General features: G+C 38.1%; 1 protein-coding gene across 8 annotated transcripts in view; it reads right to left on the reverse strand.

The window, feature by feature from the left end:
• The window catches only part of CNOT2 (CCR4-NOT transcription complex subunit 2), an 81,808-nt gene that overhangs the window by 40,445 nt on the left and 19,885 nt on the right, over positions 1 to 21,478 (reverse strand). For 2 of the 8 annotated variants that reach the window (XM_027658682.1, XM_027658707.1), the window contains exons 2-3: positions 10,015 to 10,087; positions 3,843 to 3,918 (exon numbers count right to left, since the gene is read on the reverse strand). The exons of 2 other annotated variants lie outside the window; for them this stretch is intronic. The gene's annotated coding sequence lies outside the window, so the exon portion shown is untranslated. The remainder of the gene's footprint in view (positions 1 to 3,842; positions 3,919 to 10,014; positions 10,088 to 21,478) is intronic. 4 more of the 8 variants (XM_027658728.1, XM_027658672.1, XM_027658698.1 and 1 more) reach the window with 3 other exon arrangements.

Here is a 21,478-nt window from a genome sequence, read left to right on the forward strand (position 1 = left end):
ACTTCAGCTGAAAACTCAAAGAGGGGTGCCAAGATAACAAAGCGAAGCAGATATAGGGAACAAAAAGTTTTAGTCTGAAAAAAATTGTAATTTGTACGAGCAACAGGGGACTTCAGCAGGGACATGCCAGTCTGACCTCAGACTACTAGTCCTCTCTTCTGCTTGTACTGCCCCTCTGCTAAAATGCACCAAAACAGGGCAGTTGTTTAACTAGTGCATGTTCCACACATATTAGAGTATGGGCATGTAGCAGAGAAGAGATCCTCAAGGGACATAAATACACTCCTATGAAGAGAGCTAAGCAGGTTAAGTGATAATCAGACAGACCATAAGCCAAGTTTGGAATTCTAGCATCTCAATTCGCAGAATCCCCAGACAGGTCAAATATGTTAAAAAATACAAACAAGTATAGTATGATTTTTTAGTAAAAGTTTATAACAGTTTGGGGGAGGAGGGGAGAAGAAAACCACTTTTAAGAGGTTTTCATTTTTCATTGGTATTCAGTAGTCATCACAAATTCACAAAACACATTTTAATAGCAATTAGAACAGAAGTTAACTAAGTAACATTACGTAGGTTGGATTTCAGGTTCACAATCGAGAGAGCTGCAATGCCAAAATACTTCTTCTCTACCAAGTGTTACGGCTTCGATATCAGTATGACATACTTTGCCACCTCTGATGCTTGGTATCACTCCCAGTTGCTCAACAACTTTTTCCACAAACAACAGACAACTCAGATGATGCACGCATGGACCAACAGAGCTTAACCCAGAAAACAAACCAGGTCCTAGTCTAGTCCAAGTCAGCCAATTGTTCTCACTGTGGTCTCACTTCTGCAGCAGAGATAATTGTTCCCAGTATTACAGAAATTATATAAAGGTTTCATTATACGGAGCATCTCAGAAACCTTTTATGTTGATGAGTCCCCTAAGAAGCTATAAAAACAAAAGAAAACCCCTGGTGGAGTAACATGCAAACAATATTTTACTCTGAAATCAGAATCTGCCAAATAAGAAATTTTTACAAGGAAAGCTGGTGGTGAAGAAAAAGGAAACACTCGGGTTTTAGGGAGGCTTTATCTCTCCTGGGGATGCAAAAATGAAAACCGCCTGCAGCAAGGCCACTGCCAGGGTAGGGGGTGGTAGCATGGGGATGGGAGTGGATGAGTCGGAAACATGAAGGTCAGCTTGGCCTCACGTGCAAGGGAAGATGGTTGCTGATAGTGCAGCAGAGGCGACTCTCAAGCAACATTAAGAGGACAGCATTGATATGCTTGTCAGTGAGCAGTAAGATGACCATGTGCATGCTCTGTCGCTGGGAGAGTGGGTTTTTTTCCCCTCTTTCTCTTAATGTTACTGTGGTCCTTTACATCACATCTAAGCTGAGCTGACACAGTTTCATCTGCTAAGTGCCTCCAGCTATCTCTGTAGAGTCATTACCTTACACACTGTTCAAGCAATATTTCTTAACACTTCCTAAACACCCAATTCAGTTGAAGCCAAAAATGCCCACTGAGAAGCTTTCTAGATCTGTATGTCTGTAAAATATTAAGCCTTATTAAATGATGTATGTCACAATAACTATTAAATAGTCTGTATCTGTTCACTAGACAGTCTTTTGTTGGCTCATTTACCATTTAAATACTTTTGCACTATATATCAGACAGAGAGATAAAAGCTTGTAAACCAAGAGGAAAAAACAAACCTTGAAACTTAATTCAAATTTGGCTCATGATCACAGTATTCATGTGTTTCTATTATGTCAAATCTCTTATATGGTGTGAGAAGAATAAAAAATTAAAAATTAAAGAATAGGGCTCCTTTGACTTTTTATTTGCTTTCAGCTGAGACTCTCAGTCAGAAGGCTAGACTTCAGCATCTCTGCTTCAACTAAAAGGGTAACCATTGCTCCAGCTGGGACATTTCCACGTTGATTTTGAACAGGTTCCTCTTTCCAGGAATACTGTAGGGTACTTTTGGTTGTTGTTGATTTTGTTTGCTGGGCTTTTTGGTTGTTTGTCTGGTTGTAGTTTTCTGTTTGACTGGGTTTTTGTGGGGGATTTGGCTTGTTTGCCTTTTTGGGGTTTTTTTGCATAACACTGATTCCACTACTTTTTAAGACAGCTGCACTGCCTACCTATTTCTTCCTGGATACAGTCAAAACTTTCATGTTTGTTTAATCTAAAACATTGTATTTTAAATAAGCCTTAGTTTCCCAAGCATTTCCTGCAGTTAAGTAGAGTACGGTCAGATGTAGAGGATGATTAATGGAGTAGCAACAGAGTATTTTTTTTCCTTTCATTACTCGGATGGAGTTGGTTGACATTAAATAAATCAGTACTAGACCCATTTCTACTCCAGCTTTTGGGGGGGAGAGGGGAGGGAAGAGAAGGTATGTTTTTGGTGAGTTTGGGGGTGTTTTTGTATATGGAGCACAAGGTAAAGATAACTGAAAAAGAAAGTAACTATTTTTTAAAAGAGTTATCTATCAGTACATTCACACATATAGCATTTAATATAAACTGCTAACCATTTCTTAGAAGCATCCTCAGGAAAGGGGTAATAACACTTTTTAAATTATGTTGAATTTTAAGAAATACAGGGTTCCTTTTGGTTTGGGCTCTTTTTTTTTCTCCACAGAGGTATTCTAAAAATAGAAATAGCTGAGAACATTCTGGTCAAAAAATTCATTCTGCACACACAGGACATCAAACATCTTACCTTAAAACACAACTGGAAAATTCAAAACATTGTGTATGTTTAATATATTGAATCCTTGAAGGGAAAGAAACATTTACGAGCTGTCACAACTTCCTGGCAGCATACTTGCCTCTCAGTGACTCTCCTTCTCCAGATGAATGTTATGTTCTGCAAAAGCAGAAACATTTTCCAGGAGCACAGACAGGTTAAAGTTAAATTCATTTATGGCTTTTTAGAGCGTCCTCCTAAAACACACTTAAGAGTCTGTGACCCTTCAGGGCAAATGCAAAAATGCAAGTTAAAATTACAGACTTCTATCCTTTGGTTATTATTTAAAAATTTTTATTTTTTTTTATGAAAGCCTTAAGACGCTTCCTAAATATTCCAGGGCCTGTTTCTTGTAACCTTCAGACTGCACAGCCAGGCTATGTTGTGATTACAGCTGTAGTGGGTTCAGCCATAAAATAAAGTGTGACAAAACAACTTTGAATACTTCTATAAGTACAAGGACAAACCCAGTCTTAAAAACAAACAAACAAACAAGCTGATTTTTTAAAAAAGATCATGAAAAAGTACCATAATTATTTAAGACTTTAAATTTCTGAACTGCATTTCTTCATTATTTTTCATTATTTAAGTGCTCATTTATAGAATATTCAGATTTAGATACTATTCCACACTGGAAAAGATAAATTACAGTCTCTGAGCTCCCTACAGGCTACTGCAAACACAATCACCAGGTAAAAATTAGGAAAGCGGTAAATGCACCTATCATGCCTTTCCACTGTACTAATCTTCCACACGTTTAATTTAAACCTCTTCAATCATTCTGTTCTCCATTAAGGTTGTCAAAAATGAATTAGACTAGCTATGCACTCTATCATTTTAAGCACATGGACTTCAGTCAGATTCCTATACTGTAAAAACTTTGGCTTAATATATACTGTAAACTTGGTTCAAATATCAGAAACTAAATAACGTCATTTTTCAATTAAAAGCAACTCCTCTTGGAAGTGGCAGATTTTACAACACAACATTTTAAAACAGAGCTACCTCAAATCGGCAGTCTAAGCTCAGACTGCAAATGTTGCTGAGACCTGGCCCAAGTCCCAGACATGGGATGGTCGCCTCCGTCTCATACCTTCCTTGTAGCTTCTCAGAAAACAGTTGTATGTAGAGTTCCAAGACAGGACGGCAACGTTTAGTGCCTCAACAGCCTGGTAAAACAAGCAACAGGGTATTGCTTCCTGTTATTCTGGTCTCATTAAAAAATAAAAGAGTACTTTTACTGAAAATGGGTCTACTCAATCTTCAGCTAAAGTATATAGCTTTGCTCACAATTCCTACATCTGTGTGCTTTTCTGTTTCTCTCAGGGTGCTAAGAACATGAAGGGTGATACATTTCATCATGAACCTACATACTGGATAACTGGAGGCAGTTACATGTTGCATAAATTTATAACTATTTTTAATTTAAACTAAATACCACCCAGATACAACAGCTCTCTTACAGTGACTGAAGTGTACAGTAACTCGCTCTCAAAAACTACAAATGTCAATAGTGTTTACAAATACTGAAATATTTTTTGTGTTTGAACTCCCCCACTACTATAATTTTAAAAAAATTGTTTCTTTATCTGGTGCCATAAGCTTTTTTTACTGCACTGTTAAACAAACATATTCTTGACCACTTTTGTTAATCCTTTCCTCCATTTTAAAGGGAACTTACCCAAACGCTTATTGCTACAAAGAAAAACGTTTCTGGGAGCAGTGTATGTAAAGAGCCCATAAAGCAGCACTGCGCACAACTTGTAACTCCCAAAATGTAGCCACGCACAAAAAGGTATGTTTCCATAGTTCTGACCAGAATTTATCTTCGACAAACTACTTCAGAAACAGCAATACTATTAATATATACAGGTAAGTATAAAAGAACAAAAAAAATATATTTCATATAGTGACTGGACATATATATTATACATCAAAAGCTGTTTGCTTATTAACAGAAAAAAAACTTGACTGCTGTATTGCCCACATCTAAGTGAAACGCAGAAAAAAATTCATCTCAATCAAATGAATTTTTTTATAAGAATCTGAACTTACACTGTTATCAAGAAAATTATACTGCAGACAAACTATTTGCTTCCAAAATTGCGGATTCCTAGAAGGGAGGATCTAAAGTACTGACTTGAATTTTTTTCAAGCAACTGCAAAGAAAGGTGTAGATGACTCAAACTAAATACCTAACAAAAGCTCTGAAAGCAGAACAAGGAAAACCAGATACACTACAGGTAGAAAGCAGTTCATTTAAGTCTCAAAGTGTTCTTTGAAAATAAGAAGGTTGTTTAGGATACTTTAAAATTCGTTTAAAAGTGTCAGTAAATCAGTTACAGGGAGGGTGAATACTAACACATAACCATGATCCACTATAGGCTGCAGTTACAAAAACTTAAAGGTAAACAATTCTTTTGGATTTTGAAGTGACAGAGAGAAACCTTCTACACATTCACTGGACAATTCTTACATTAAGAATCTAATTCTTACATTAAGGGTCTGGAATAAGAACGGTTTTTTAATTTTTGTTTTATAATTAAAGATTCATTACAGCGTGAATCATCACTGAGCAAGATTTTCACAAGGCATAATGTTTCACAGCAGTAAAATCTACTGTCACAGTCCTGCTCCTGGCTGGCTCCCTAAATTTTCAGCCAGTTGGGCCCTTGGTCCAGATGCGCTACAACCATGTGGTTACAACCATGGTTACATCATGCTATAGCAGGTGGGACCATGAAATAACCACAGCCCCAATTCACAGTATGTTAACAGCCAGGAAACTGTATCTGAAGATCAAAGGAAGCACCCTGTTGTCCAAATGCACTTTATTAGAAGGATGAATCCCTGTATGATGGACAACACTATTAAGGAAGTATAATATGTAACTGATCACACGTGGTGGTGAAACTGAACTAGGGTGACCAATAGTTGCCATTCTAAATTTTTTCATCATGCCCCTTCCACAGGGGCTGCTGACAAGTTAGAGAACACAAGTAGCAACTGAGGTACCGCCACTGAAATTCATATAGGATTTGCTACACATACCCTGTCCATCCATCCCTACAGCAGGTACAGACATCTCTGGAACAGAAGCGCAGAATCAACCATGCTGGAAAATACCTCTTAGATCATGGAGTCCAACCTATGACCTAACACCATCTTGTCAACTACACCATGGCACTAAGTGCCACACCCAGTCTTTTCTTAAACATCTCCAGGGATGGTGACTCCACCACCTCCCTAGGCAGCCCATTCCGACATCCAATCAGCCTTCCTGTGAAGAACTTCTTCCTGAACCTCCTCTGGTGTAGCTTAAGATTGTGCCCTCTTGTCCTATTGTTAGTGGCCTCCAAGAAGAGATCAACCCCCACCTGCCTACAACCTCCTTTCAGGGAGTTGTAGAGAGTGATGAGGTCTCCCCTGAGCCTCCTCTTCTCCAGTCTAAACAACTCCAGCTCCCTCAGCTGCTCCTCATAGGACCTGTGCTCCAGACCTTCCACCAGCCTTGTTGCCCTTCTGTGGACACACTCCAGCACCTCACTATCCTTCCTGAACTGAGGGGCCCCAAACTGCACACAGTACTCGAGATGAGGCCTCACTATTGCTGAGTACAGAGGAAGAATCACTTCCCTGATCCTGCTGGCAAGAACACGGCAGGTACATCACCGGCTTTCACTCCACAGGGTGCCAATCAGCATGCAGCACCTGCGTGCTATTTGCTTTATTTGCCCAATTGTCTTTTCACTGGGAAAGAATAACAACAAATGACAATAAACCCATGGATACTAAAAGATCTTTACTATTGTTACCTTCATGCTTCTCATTTCACATCAAGCTTTAACCCTCAGTCTAAAGTTTCAATTGAAAAAACCAAAATATTGACCAGTGCCTGTTAATTCATGATTCAAAAACAATATCTATCAGGAAAATAATTCATCAGCAGGCCGTGAAGAACATATAGAGAAAAGATGCATGATCTGAAGCACCTTTTGTTGTTGTTGGCTATAAATTTGCTAAACTTTAGATTAAATGCTTAGATTACTGTTTTGGGCATGCATAGTCCTAGTTAAGCAGATAAAACTAAGGAGTTGTAGATTTTCTTTTAAAATATAAAACTTTAAAAAAGGACTTAAAAGTTTCTACATTTCAGGTTATTTACAAAAGAATTAATTCTACACAGACTTTCAGAATACTATGGCTCTAAGCACTTGGAAAGTTTTCTCTGAATCCTCTGTGTATTCATTTTTCTAGGCTTCCTGAGAAGTCTCTAGTTCAGATTAATTGACGACAAATTGAAATGAAAACATTTAAGTTTTCTGCTTTCTAGGTAGAAAGTGCATTCATGGTCAGTTCCATTTTCCTCCTTTTATTATTGTTTTCCAGTGTAACAGTCTTCTTTCTTAAAATGCTGATAAATTTCAGGGGAAAAATTACTTCAAATCTCAATTATTTACAGTGATCCAACAAAAAAGGAAGAAAAGCTGTGGCTTAGCCTAATTAGGAGAAAGACAGGAGTCCCTCTGGGAACTTTGTGACTTACAATATTTATCTGAACTTCTACTCTGTTCTGATGTTTCCAAATTTCTTCTCATCAAGAGCTGAGTATGCATGCTGCTCCCTACAGGAATTCTCTGGTCTCTTTCTGTAAAGACTACTAACTTTGATAATTAGTCTTGCACTTACATTAAAGTAGAATTTTACACATTGCTCCCTCCCTCCATATACATTCATAGGGACAGATATCCTCTGAATCAGGGGCTCTGAAATATAACTGCTTCATTCTTGTTCACAGCAACAGTGTGTTTGCAAGGATTTAATACAAACAAAAATCCGTATCTGAAAACATTCTCACAAAAGCATCTCTCAGTTCCAAGTTCTGCTCTAAAATACCTACTTTTAAAGGAAGAAAAACATACAAAGTATAGTCTTGTGTAAAAGGCTTCTGTGAAACTCCTTGGTATCAAAATTGCTAGAAACTAGAAATGAGAGACAACAGAGATACAGAAGAGCACAACCAAATTAGGCTTCTTTTACGAGACAAACCCATTTTAATACTTCAAAATGAACAGAGCTGAAGATTACTCTCAATAAATTAATGACTTTTCATCTATGGATCCAGTATTTCAAAACAGGTCTGTCTGGTACTGCTTCACTAAGTATCATATCTAGTCCAAATTTAAATAAGCAGAGCTGCACTGCCACTCCTGAATCACATGCCTAGGGGCTCTCAAGCTATACCAGTCTTTATTCCTCCTACTCTGGTGTATGCATCTCTCTCAAGCATTTCTGGCTTTAAGAAGTGATCCTATTGCCTAGTTCAGAACATAAATTCATGAACAAGAACAGTCATCTGCCTTCCTTATCACAGCAATTAAGTCAGGACTGACTTCCTGATACTGAAGTATCTGGAACTACAACTTCCCAAATTCCTGGTTACTAGCCTGCATACTCCATTACTGCACTTTAAACACTGGCCCTCAGAGCTGAGCCTTCACCTGCACAGGGAACTAGATTTCACACCACAGGCTGCTCAGATCTCAGCTTTTTTCCAAGCACTACATGGGAGACTGAAGAGAAACATGCTTTGCTACAAAAAGTAATTCTCAGAAACTACTGATTAAAAGCTGCAGTCTCTAATAGTAAAGTACCTACCCAGCCTTGCTCTAGGAAAGCCAAAACAGTCTGGAGACTGCCTTGGAAAGCAAAAGCAACACACTGATAAATTACTCTGAGGAACAAGAAACCAATCTGTGCCAAGCACAGCTTTATCACAACCAATTTGGGATTGTGGGACAAGAGCTAGGATCCCATAGGAGAAAGTCCACATTCGGATTTAAATCCTCCAACTGAATTCTAACTGAGCATAACAAACAATACGTGACAAAAGAAAGGAAAAACTCTTCAAAATTACTTCTGGGACTTTCCACAGTGTATCATTAAATTCAAACACATATTGCTGAAATGTAAAACAGAGTAATCACAAAAGCAAGCTATTCTTGAGGTTTACTAACTCTTCTGCTCATCTTAATTTAATGACTCCCAAGCATGTCATGACATGTTTCTGGGAATGTGACCATGCTACTTTAACATGCTATTTGGCAAAACCCCAAAGCTAACTCATATGTTTTTAACTTCATGCCTTCTTATCACATTCACTTCCCCCCTCCAATAATTTGTAGTCTTTAATTAACGCAGTATGCAGACCATTCAAATACCTCCCTAATTCACAGGAATGTAACAAATTTTATATTTAAAATGGCATAATACACAATTTAGAAATGTCACCTCTTTCCTACTCTATGTTTAGGCCACAAATATAAAAACTGGCTACACTTACATAGTACCACAGTTTGAGACTTGCAATAAAAAACGATGCACTGAATTTTTACTTCTTGATGTAAAGATAAAACAAAACAGTCCTGAAATTGAACCATCCATCTTCAAAGACAATTTTATTGAATTAAACATAATGCTATCCTGAAATATCCCATATCATTATTAACAACATACATTTCTGTATGAGCAAAACTAAGGGGGTTTTTTGCAGATCTTTTTAGCCTTTGCTAATTGAGCTAAGGGAGCACTAAGAATTCCAAATAACATTTATGTGTAAAGCAAATTCTGTTAATACAAAAAAATGAATGATTTATTTTATTTCTTTTTTTAAGGAGATAAATAAAATGTGATTGCCAAAATGCAGAATTCACCCACCCACTGTATGGTACAACTGCTGCAAAGTTACAATCACAGAACCTTGACTAACTTTGTTATGATTACAGACTACAGTAAACGATACTGAAGTCCAAAATTATTGCAGTACGTTTCAATGCACTAAACGTAGTAAAACACCATACAAAAATAAACAAAGATGACTGTGTCAAATCATTTTATAAGTTATATTACATAAGTTATGTTCAAATTTGGGAAGACTATCAGAAAGAACATTTTATTTACAAATCTTAAAGAAAAGTATTTGCAAAAATTTTTAAAGCACATATACAAATAAACATACTTGGTTTTATTTTTCTCAACCACTTAAATGCACATATGCATTATTCCAAGGCACTTTTTAATAAAAACTTCATAAAAGAAGGAAATACTTTAATATACTTCAAAGGCAGTTCCTTCAACACCTCATTGTTGAATCTACTACCTTAATATTTTAAAGACCAAAATCTTATCTTTTGATAGTTATTCCCACTCCCTTGGAATAAGGTTCTCTTTGAAGAACCTTAAGTGCACTGAAAACAGCAACCTACCTACACACTGTACTTTTGCCCATTAATTTTTTGTCTCTGCTGAGGTAAGCAAATTTTGACTGATGACCGCTTCCTGTAAATGAAGTAGATTAATAAAACATTATTAATAAAAATATACTGTTATCTTCCAACCTTCTTACAACTCCTACTGTTCCATAAACAGGAAAAAAATGCATTTGAAAACATTTTATGGACTGCAAATACTATGAAAATAAACTTAAAATAAAAATCTTCTGAGTAGTTTTAAAGCAAAAAAATCCAAATGCAATAAAAATCAAACTGAAACAGGAATCATTAAAAGAGAAATTTCATTTTAAAACCAAAATTATTACTTGCTTGGTGACTTGAGAAAAAGATGTATCAGCAGTCTTGCAATTTTTTTCCCAGAAAAAGAAAGTTCACAAATTAACTGAAGGACTACAGACAACTAATGTATCTACAGATCCTTCCTCCAAACAAAAATGCACAGATGTCTCGATCCTGTAAAGAGAAGTTATTCTAATAATACAGATTTGTCTCTCAAGAAAACCACATAAGAAATCACAAATGCTCCCAAAGTTAGTTTTAACTATGTGTAATTTATTCTCTGCTAACCCAAATAGAACTTGAATACTGACAACTCCTTATTATCCATCTTAAAGGGAACTCTTCCTCCTTATAAAAAGACAGAAATGCTTCCAAACCTAATGCTTGGGACAGCAAGAGAACAAGCTCAAATTTATGGCCCAACAGTTTTCAGAGATGATTGGAAAAACAAAACCTAAAGTGAAAGCACAGAATCTCTGTTTCCAAATCCAAAGGAGAAGAAGGAAGAGAAAAACCATTCCCAACAGAAATCTTAGTTTACTGAGAAAATAATGTGAAGAAAAAATAATTAAAACCCGCCAACTAACAACACCACCCCTACAAAAAAACCCCAAATAATAAAACAAAAACAAACCAACCAACCAAAAAAACCAAACAGAAAAACCAACACCAAAAAAACAATTCAGAAAGCAGAGGATGACCTTTCAGGATCTGGTGAAGGAACCAGCTGTTGCATACAATCATAAAGTTATCCTTGTCTTTCACCAAAAAGCCAAAGAGCATCCACACACTGTAAGAGTGATGCCCAGAAGAGGAAAACACAAGCAGATGTGGGTACTGCAGCTACATGGTAAAACTCCACCAAGTGTTTTGCACTGTCCCTTCTCACCTGTAGTGGGTTTCTGTGGCTGGGTTTTGGGGGTGGGGGTACAGGGGTGGCTTCTGTTAGAAGCTGCTAGAAGCTTCCCCTGTCCCGTGGAGCCAATGCCACCCAGCTCCAGGATGGACTTCCTGCCACTGGCCAAGGCCGAGCCAATCAGGAGTTAAAGTAATGCCTCTGTGATAACATATTTAAGAACAGAAGGTTGTTGCGCAGAAGGAATTCCAGCCAGGGAAGAGCGGAGTGAGAACATGGGAACAACAAGGGAGACACCAAGGTCAGTGCAGAAGGAGGGGCAGGAGGTGCTCCAGGCACCAGAGCTGTGGCCCCTGTGGCCTGTGGTGCAGCCCATGGTGGAGCAGTTGTGCCCCTGCAGCCCATGGAGGACCACTGGGGTGCAGAGACCCCCCTGCAGCCCATGGAGGAGCCCATGCTGGAGCAGGTGGATGCATGAAGGAGGCCCAAGATGAAGCAGGGTCCTGCCAGGGACCTGCAGCCCGTAGAGAGAAGAGCTCACACTGAGCAGGTTTTTCCCGGGTAGGACTTGTGGCACCTGTGGGAGACCCACATTGGTACAGCTCATTCATGAAGGACTGCACCCCATGGAGGAGTGACCCATGGAACAGCAGTTTGGGAAGAACTGCTGCCCGAGGGATGGACTCAGGCTGAAGAGGTCCATCAAGGACTGCCTCCCGTGGGAGGGACCCCACAGAAGTGGGAAAGGACTCCGGCAGAAACAACAACTGACCGCAACCCCCATTCCCCGTCCTCCTGCACTGCTGGGGGGGAGGAGGGAGAACATGGAAGGAAGGAGAGTGGGGGGAAGGTGTTTTTAAGACTGTTTTATTTCTCACTCTTCGGCTCTTATCCTGTTGTTAATAAATTTAAGTACTATTCCCACTTCGAGTCTGTTTTGCTTGTGAAGGTAATCAGTCACTGACCTCTCCCAGCTCTTATCTCAACTCATGAATCCTTAGCTGTTTTTTTTTCTCTGTCCAGTTGCAGAGGGAGACTGAGATTGGCTTTAGGGGGTACCTGGTATCCAGCCAGGGTCAACTCACTACACCATACTTTCCTAAGGTTCCTTACCTCAGAAAAGAAGCAAAATTATAAAGCAGTTTTACTAACTAATTTGTATATGCTTAGTCTGCAAAATTTTTTCTTCAGCCTTAAGAAACACAAAAAACCCACTTCACTGAAATTATTCCCAAAGCACTGACATGCTTTGGGAATAATTTGCAGTGGACCTATTCAAGGAGACTACTACCAAACATGGTCTTAAGTGTCTGACAAAAGCAACCAAGTTGCCCAGGCCCACAGCAGTTAGCTATAAAAATACAAATTATACCACTTAAATCTTACTGGCAGAATCCTTCTGCCTGAAAAAGTACTGGATCCTTCAAGGACTCCAACGCTGTAGGACAGAAAACTTTACAGTTTCCAAAACTCCCTTCTGCGTAGATACTAAATTCACCTCATATTCAGTAATGCTGCTTTCTTTACTTGTCTTAAAATGTTATGATTTCAATTCTACCATCCTACACTTGACAATATTACATATTTCTTCTAACATTGTAATCATTCAGACTGTAATAAATTTATGTTATTTCATTAAATTCAGACTTGCTACACATGGAATGGCTCTTTCATCCTGTCTTATAAAACTATTGGTGGGAGCATGCACCATAGCTGACATGTAAATATAACAAAATCATAAGAGACCTTAGAGAGAAAGGGTTATATTCTTTCCTGAATAGATATTACAAACTTAATCACAGCATAAGCAACTGGTGCTAGGGTATAATCAGTAAATAAGTGTCATAATTCCAACACAAAACTAGATTCCCCCTTTGTTTTGCAAGAAGGGAAAAGGCTTGGGTTGCAAAGCCCCTCTATGCAGTCAAAGAAGGAGCTGGGTTTCTTTCAGCTCCTCCCTCTTCTCTCTTTACAGCATCAACACCAAAGAAGCTTTCTGTTCAGTTCCAATGGAAGAAAGGCATCTCATGCCATTATAATGCAATCTTTACCAGACAAATTAAAATAGCATTGATGAAATTCCAAAACACTCCAGCCTCATTATCCCTACGACAGGGATTGATAAAGCACAAGTGGGACCTTACTCACGTAACAAAATATATATGACTGAAGAGCATTATAGACAAACCAAATTGGAAATAAATACATCTGAATGAGAAAAATGTCAATCTTCATATTGTTACATATGTCTATAACATTATATTGAGAAGACAACATGCTAATACCAATATTGGTCTATTTCACCCATACAAACACAAACTCTATTCTGATTAAAATCACCATAATTCCACCTCATTACAGGGCTTTTCCTCTCCAAGTTTTATGGGAAATGAGAATTCTTGACCCAAAGGCTGTGCATCAAGCTGTATTCTTCTTTTCCAAACCAGATGTTAATTTGTTGATTAAAAATTTTGCAGGAAACATTAGATTCTCCATAGCAAACAGTTACCTCATACTCAAGAGAAGCTGACAGCTGCTACCATGTCCTACATGGTAGTTCCTGGCTCCTGCTGAGCCTTCACTTCTCCAGAGGGTGGGAGCCAGTATTTACTGGGTAACACCATTAATGGCTCTCAGACCCAGGAGAGACCTTACACAGCCACCCTGTGGAGGAACCTATTGCACCATCTGACCATACTTACCCAAATTCCCTCCAAACTCCTGAAAACCCTTTTACACAAAACATCCTGATGATCTTGTCTCTTCCCAGAGGGCAAAGAACAGCTTTCCCTCTCCCCTTCCTCTGGTGCTTGTGAGGCTGGGTATTGTACTTGTTCCCAGCAGAGAACAGTTCTGCTTTTCTGGCCCATCTTGCTAGAACCATTCCTTTTTAGTCCTGTAAGTACAGTACTCCACATGAGGTCCTAGCATCTTTGAATGCAGCAACAGAATTTCACTACTGTTTGGACACAGGCATTCATATGAATACATCTTGGAACAGTGTCAGCTTCTCTCTCTCCCTCAACAACACACAGCAGATTTCAATGTCTCACTGCTCACTACAAGCATTACATCCTTTCCTGCTAATTGATCAGTACTCCTCATCACATGTTTTTACTGTTTGGCATTTCTGTATTTCCATTTTTATGCAAAATGGGTACATTTACTTTCTATTCTATCCAATAATTCAGGAAAGTATAGACAAGTACTAGGCTCAAGAAAATGTATATGAAACCTCAAGTTTCCTTACAGTTTCACAGTGAGGTACTCATACTACAGTTTTCCAGACAACTGATTAAAGCTTCAGTCTAGGACACACCTCCTTAACTAAGTTATGTAGACCATACCAGCGTATGCCAAAAGCTTAAAATACACAGTATCTACTGCTTCTCCTCTAGTCAAATCTTCTGCTCCACCACCAGAGAACATCATTGCTTCAGCACAGTTTGCTTTTGTACAAAATCTCTTTCAAAATAAGCTTCAAGACTAATGCCCAGTCCAATTCCATCTATAATCTGAGCTTTACAAACCTTAACCAAGTCACCAACCCTCCATTTTTACTAACTGAAAAAAAAATTGCTACGTACTTAAAAAGCTTAACAACAACAAGAGAAAGAAGACAATACACTTTAAGAGGCATCTTATTTGAAAAGAAAGTAAGACACAGAGTGGAGGTCACAGAAGAATAAAAAAGAATCTAAGCAAAAACCCCCAAAAAAACAAAAAAAGAGAAAATGGCTATTAGTTTAAGATTTGACAAAATCACAAAAAATCCAAAATTTTCTCAAACAACAGTTTCCCTTTCCCCCTCTCCTCTTTGATTTTCAGAAATACTATGCAGTATTCACATTGACACAGTTCCACTTGGAATTTAAGACAAGATAGCTTGGACAAGTGTCTCCATACAAAAACATCCTAGTTAAAAAAAACCAGAAAATACACATGATATGGGCCAGAAAAACTGAAAAATATTTCTTCAAGCATTCCAAACTTTAATACAAGTTCATGCAAAGCTAAAACAAAGATGCCTCTGACATCGAGACCTGAGGTCACATACAGCAAGGACAAATGGAAAAATTTCACTATTGGAAAAATTTAATTATTTAATTTACAAATTCCAGGAAAAATGTCAAAACAGTGTTTACACTAAAAAACATTAAAATACACGTCATTTTGCAAAATTTCCTCTATGCTAAGCTTAGATACAGCTTTTTATATTCTGCTTCTATTTGTGATACATGAGTTTAATATTTGCATTTTACATACTGGACAAAGTTGCCTGCCTTTTTTCCTGTAGAAGACGTACTTTGAAAAATATTTCCTCTGTAGTCTCATACTCATTAGTCTTGACTGATGGACAATTTCATTATTTTTAATTTTCATTTGCTTTTGTCATAGTCAAAATTTATTTCAACATCTTTCTTCAAATTCAAATATTCTTATACTGCTTTGACTTTACATACTTGAAAAACAAAGCCAATAATCCTAAAATTGTCACACCAGAATTCCAATGGCTCATGCTAAAGAGAATGCCATCATTTTATTTGTCACATGCAAAAACAACCACCAGCTAAAATGAATGACTAATTAACCATGTACAATAAATTAAATTAAAATTTACCACTTGCTGTATTTATCTGCAGCTCACTTATTTATGCTCTCACATACTCTATTTCAACTGCATCTTGCGCTCATCTTAAATGGTTCTAAATTGACACCAGTATCTCAGGATGCAGCAGTTGAAGCCTAAAGTAGAACAGGCACCAATAAACTGCATTTAGAACAATCAAAAATTATTTACAAACTACTCAAACCTGCAGAGCTTTGGCAGGAGAACAAAACAACTACACAAAAGGCAGTTAACAGAAAAACACTGAACATAAAGGACCAGTAATCTTGAATGATCTTTTACACAGACACCACCTCTATCAACTTGAGTGGGACACTGCTCTCAAAGCAGAACCACCTACCTGACTGTCACACTTAGTAAGTGCAGATGTATAGAAATATCCAAATTAGGCTTTTAAACTTCCTATTATCCAGGTAAAATTAAGTAGGGAAAAAGAAATACTTGGAGCTTGTTCTCATCTCAGTTTCCCCTTTAACCACCTCACAAAATAAAATCAAAAAGATCATTTTTTCTTTCCATACATAAATCCAAAATACAGTAACAGTTTTTATTCAGAAAGAAGTCGCATCTGACTATTATGACAAAAAACAATGCAGGAGTATTAATTACTAGCTTTAACATATTCATGGACAGATATTCCTAAAACACTCACACTTCTGTATACTTTTCTGTCCAGTTTACTTGTAAAAACAAAACAAACCTCTCTACTTGGCACCTTACAACCATATTCTTGTTCACTTGCATCACCCAGATGACTTAACAACTCTAGCAGAACAAAGATTATTATTTCGCCAATTTAGGGGGCAAGGGTATAACAATCCATGAATCAAGATACAAACACACACACAAATATGTGTGCACATGCAGATCTCAAAAAAAAAGTCTCCCTACAGACAACAGATTTCAAAAGCTTTATGAATAGGTAGAACTTTTTTTTTTTTATTTGATAATATAAAACTCCTATAATGTAAGCTTTCTTTTATCCCTCCTGCCCTGAAGAGATCATACAAGAGCAATGGAACAGTATTCAAAGTCATAAAACCTAAGATGATATTCAGTTTATGGCTAACAATATTTGCATATCCAATCACATTTCTTAACTTGCTCCTTTCAAATTTCTTCATCAGCTTGTATGATTTGACAACTCCTTTTCATCTTTTACTTATAATTCTTCCTCATACTGGACCTCTGACAACATAACTTTAAAATCCACATCTCTTACCTGTGTACAAACCCATGTCTTTCTCAGTATCTGGGATGGCATATACACTGAGGACTTTATCTGGAGAGTCAATTTCCAATAGAAAGAATACCTACTTCTAATAAAGATGACTAAAAATTATGAAATATTCATTTAATTGACAAAGATCATCTAAACAGATAAAAAAGTGCAGGTAAATGTCACCACAAAAATCTATAAAACTACAGCATTCCAAAGACATTGGCTTGGTCCACATGGCACAGACGTAACACAGGCTGCCCACTACGAGCAGTGGTAAGAATGAACACCAGGAGTCTCTCTGGACAATATGCTAGCAAGAAAACATTCCTAATGTGGTATTATACAGGGAAAAGTGTGAAAAGTGGTTAAATTGACATCACTGTAACAATACTGAACCATTCCCAGCACTGAAATAACCTAAAATGTGAATAAATACACATGTAAAAGGAACTTCAAATGGGTATGTGGTCAAAAAAAAAAAAAACAGAAAAAAAGTAGTTGTCTGGTTTGGGCCAGTATAGGTAAGTATTTATAATGTCAATTAAATTACACAACTTCCTGTTGATACTACCAGTTTTTATGGCCCCATATATCTCTTCTGCTACATGGAATTACAGCTACCCAAACCATTCAACTGTTTTTCACTGATTCTCTTACCAATAAAGGATATTTCAAAATATTCACTGCAGGTGATCACTACTTTAATCCCAAATTTTAATTCAAGAAACATTAAATGAATATTATCCTAAAAACTGGAAGATACTACTGCTGGAAAAAGGAAACTGAAAAGTATCTTCAGGTTCCCAACAATAGGCAGAAGCAGATCCAAACAGGAGCATGGACAGTACTTAAAAGAGCAATCAACCTTCCCACTGGTCTAAGGCAAATTTTGACCTTGCTGTGCTAGGGGTCAAATTTGGCTCTGCTGCACCCTAACGTGTTCAAATCCCAACACACACCACTGCAGCACTAACACAGAGAGACCTAATATTTCAAGAATTATTCTCTGAATGCATAACAAACATGACAGATCTATCTGTAGACGTCTACCTTACAGGTCCAAATCTCTCACTCACCATCAAAGCCATGAAGTGAGTCAGACTTTCGCTAAGTCACTCACAACACCCAGAGAACAACTAAAGGCACACTCAACCCCTGACATGTTAAATTATTTTGTCCTGCTGAACATCACGTGACTTCACAACATTTTTTTCAATATTGCTATACTGTAATGATACAAATCATCATTGTTACCCAAAAACAGCAACATGTCAGCCACTCCACTTCACTGACCAGCTCCAGAAAGATGATGTGACATTTCTGTTTCACTGGATGAGCAACTCTAAAGTGCAAGACCTGTGCATCCCATCCTTAAGTAAAGCTAATTCAAATCAAACTTTACATTGGAAGGAGTAACCCATTATGAAGACAATCTAAGGGCCTTACTCTAGGCAGTGGGACAGGCATCTAGAGCAAGACTTAATAGTTATGAGGACACCAAGGCAGAAAAGTCTTCACAGACACTGTGTCCAAAATCATCCCAGTCAGCTGCATCCAACTGCATAGGATATTTGCAAAATTTCTGGGCACTGTGCCTGAAGTTTAGTCTTCCAGTGAGAAACAAACCAACGATGCTTCAAGTTGACACTACAGTTTCTGGAGTCTCAATCAAAAGACCATTATTCCACTATTGTGAAGAGAAAGGAGACAAGATCAGCATACCCTAGTGTCAATCAATCACGTATTTTACTGTTAGCAGATCTGCACCATTTAAAAAAAAAAGATACTTCCTCTGTGACACTCAGTTCCATATTTCCATTGCAGTGTTTTGAAATCAAGAGACACCAATTTCTTTCCTGAATGGCCAAGAGAACAGCCAGTCCCAAAGCCTGAAGGAAAAGCGGGTGGAGAAGATGAATGCTTAAGAATATTACTCCATCTTTCTCCTCCTTTTTGATATGAGAAAAACAGGCCATAAAAAATACTTTCTCTCTGCAGTGCAATGAAATTTTCAGTAGGATACAGCAAAATTCCATACTGACTGCAGAAAAGGAAAGGTAGTGAGTGATGAGCTGCAGGACAGTAGTTGCGTGACTGGTAAGACTTGTGGCTAGTGCACCAAGGAAAGGAGAGAGCTTGTTGTGGGTTTGGGTCTTTGTTTGTTTGTTTGTTTTTACTTTAGAGAAGGAAACTGAAGGCAGGGAGGACAAAGCAGGCAACATGAACCTGCTGGGATACCTACAGTGACAGCAACAGAGTGAACATAGATGGATCACTGGAACTGGAGGTAACACTTGTGAAGACTTCAACTCTGACTATACTTTGGCAAGTCTGAAAAGAGACTGAAAAACTGAAACCAAGGACTCCAAGCAATGCGAAAGCCACCTCAGGGATTAAAAAAAAAAAAAAAAAAAAGGCTCAGTGGACATCACTGTCAGCTAGAAACTCTGACAAAATGAAAGACCATCTGTTTTCAGGTCAAACAGAAAACAGGTTTATTAAAAGGCAGACCCTCTACAACAGATACAAGTGTTTTAGCAAAACACAGGTATATTCCTGCCTATCAAAACTTCTCTGATTTTGTCAAGACAGCCAGACATGACGGCAACACCAAAAATATCCTCCTAGAAGCCTGGAACTCCTGACTTTCCTTTCCCAACAGCAGAAGAAGCAGAAGTCAGCAGTGAAGCACAGCCGTGCTTTGGCAACACCTACAGGTAAAAACAATTTAGCTACGCAGAGCATCTGTTGGGTTGTGGGATGCTTCCCTTCCCTACTGCTTCTAATACACAGGACATGGCAGCATGGGCAGCTAAATCCTAGAAGTAAAGCCACTGTCGTACTAGCACTTGCAGATGGTACTCTCTCTAATGGACAAAGACAGCTGAAGACCTGCATTGTCTTACAAAGTTATTTTATTCCCAGAAGAAGATGTGGGGAAGACAGAGATCCATTAGAGCACCCTACAAATCCACAGCCTGGAGCACATGCCCAGACAGGTTAAGTTAACAAGCATCCACCTCATCTGCTGTTTAAGAAAGAGATAAAGAGAAGCTTTTGCACCTAGCCACCATCTTTTGGCCCTGCCCTACACTACACACAGCTTAAAGAGACCATAAAGCCACTACCACAGATACCAATGACAAATAGGGCAAGTAGATTTAAAGGCCAGAAACTGAGTAAAAAACTGTGCAGCTCAGGGAAAAACAAAAATAGTAAAGTGTTGTCAGCAAACAGGGGAGGGCACCAAGAATGCTCCAGCTAAATACCACTTACAAATAGACGAGATCTCTAATTCAAATAGCTGTGTGCATACAAGGACCTCTGTGTGAACACACATATGACTCAAGCCTCAAAGGTAAAACAATCCTCCCATCTGTTAAAAACCTGCAATAACATATTTTTTTAAAGTATAGTTAAAGGACTATTACATTCAATAATGTGTTTGGGCAAATAACAAGTTAACCAAGTATTTTTCCAACTTTTGGATGCAGGATCTGAGCCCCAGCTTTAGAGCACAAGCAGCATTTGGCACAGCGTGTGCAGAAACAGAATGGAGACAATGCCAACAGCGACAACTCAGCCTCTGGACACTGGGAGTTCAGCACATATCTGAGCACATCTGCATTATTCCTGCTTTTTTGTCTGAAGTTGATCTGCAGTGAAGTCAATTAATAGGCAAACTGAATTTCATTCTATTTCATCTAATGGATTATAACTTCCTCAGTTTTTCTTCTACTTAACTCTTCAAGCATTGTATGTTTATATGGAGCTATAAACACACATGTGCTAGTCTAGCACAATCAGGCACTGATGTAGAACTATTTTGTTTAATTTACTCAAACAACATAGCCCAGACATGGGCAACTTTTTTCTCCAACCACTCCATTTAACTCAGCACTACAGGACAATATCCCATGAATGTTTCAAGCATTTTATCCACTGCTATTTAAATGGATATTAGATAACTCCAAAATGCCCTTATTTTTAGATTGTCAGTAGAGCAATTTTACGGTAATGTAGCAAGAATAACAGAGCAAAATAAAAGTGCAATTCATGATAAACAGCTACATATATCTATCCTACGTAGAATTTACTATTACAAGGATAAGGAGACGTGCCTTCGCCCTCAATATACACATACGCCTTAGAGACACTACAGCACATGACTTCAATAAATACCCACTGTGGACTTTACTAAAAATACAAAATAGTGGCTTATGCAGTTGTCAGCTCTGCTTGCAAACAAATGCGGAACCATCGAGGAAAGTTAACTCAAAATATTGTTAGGCTTTTTGCTTATTTGGTTTGAGAACACTTTGCAGATGACTGGTTTCACTTTCACTGGCCCCTACCTGGTTCGTCCATGGTTTCTGCTCGCTGCTTATGCAAGGAACGGGGGGAAACCAAGTGAAAGTGAAACCAGTCATCTGCAAAGTGTTCTCAAACC

Source organism: Corapipo altera, unplaced genomic scaffold (genome assembly GCF_003945725.1).
Source record: "Corapipo altera isolate COAL_440 unplaced genomic scaffold, ASM394572v1 1, whole genome shotgun sequence".
Lineage (NCBI taxonomy): Eukaryota > Metazoa > Chordata > Aves > Passeriformes > Pipridae > Corapipo > Corapipo altera.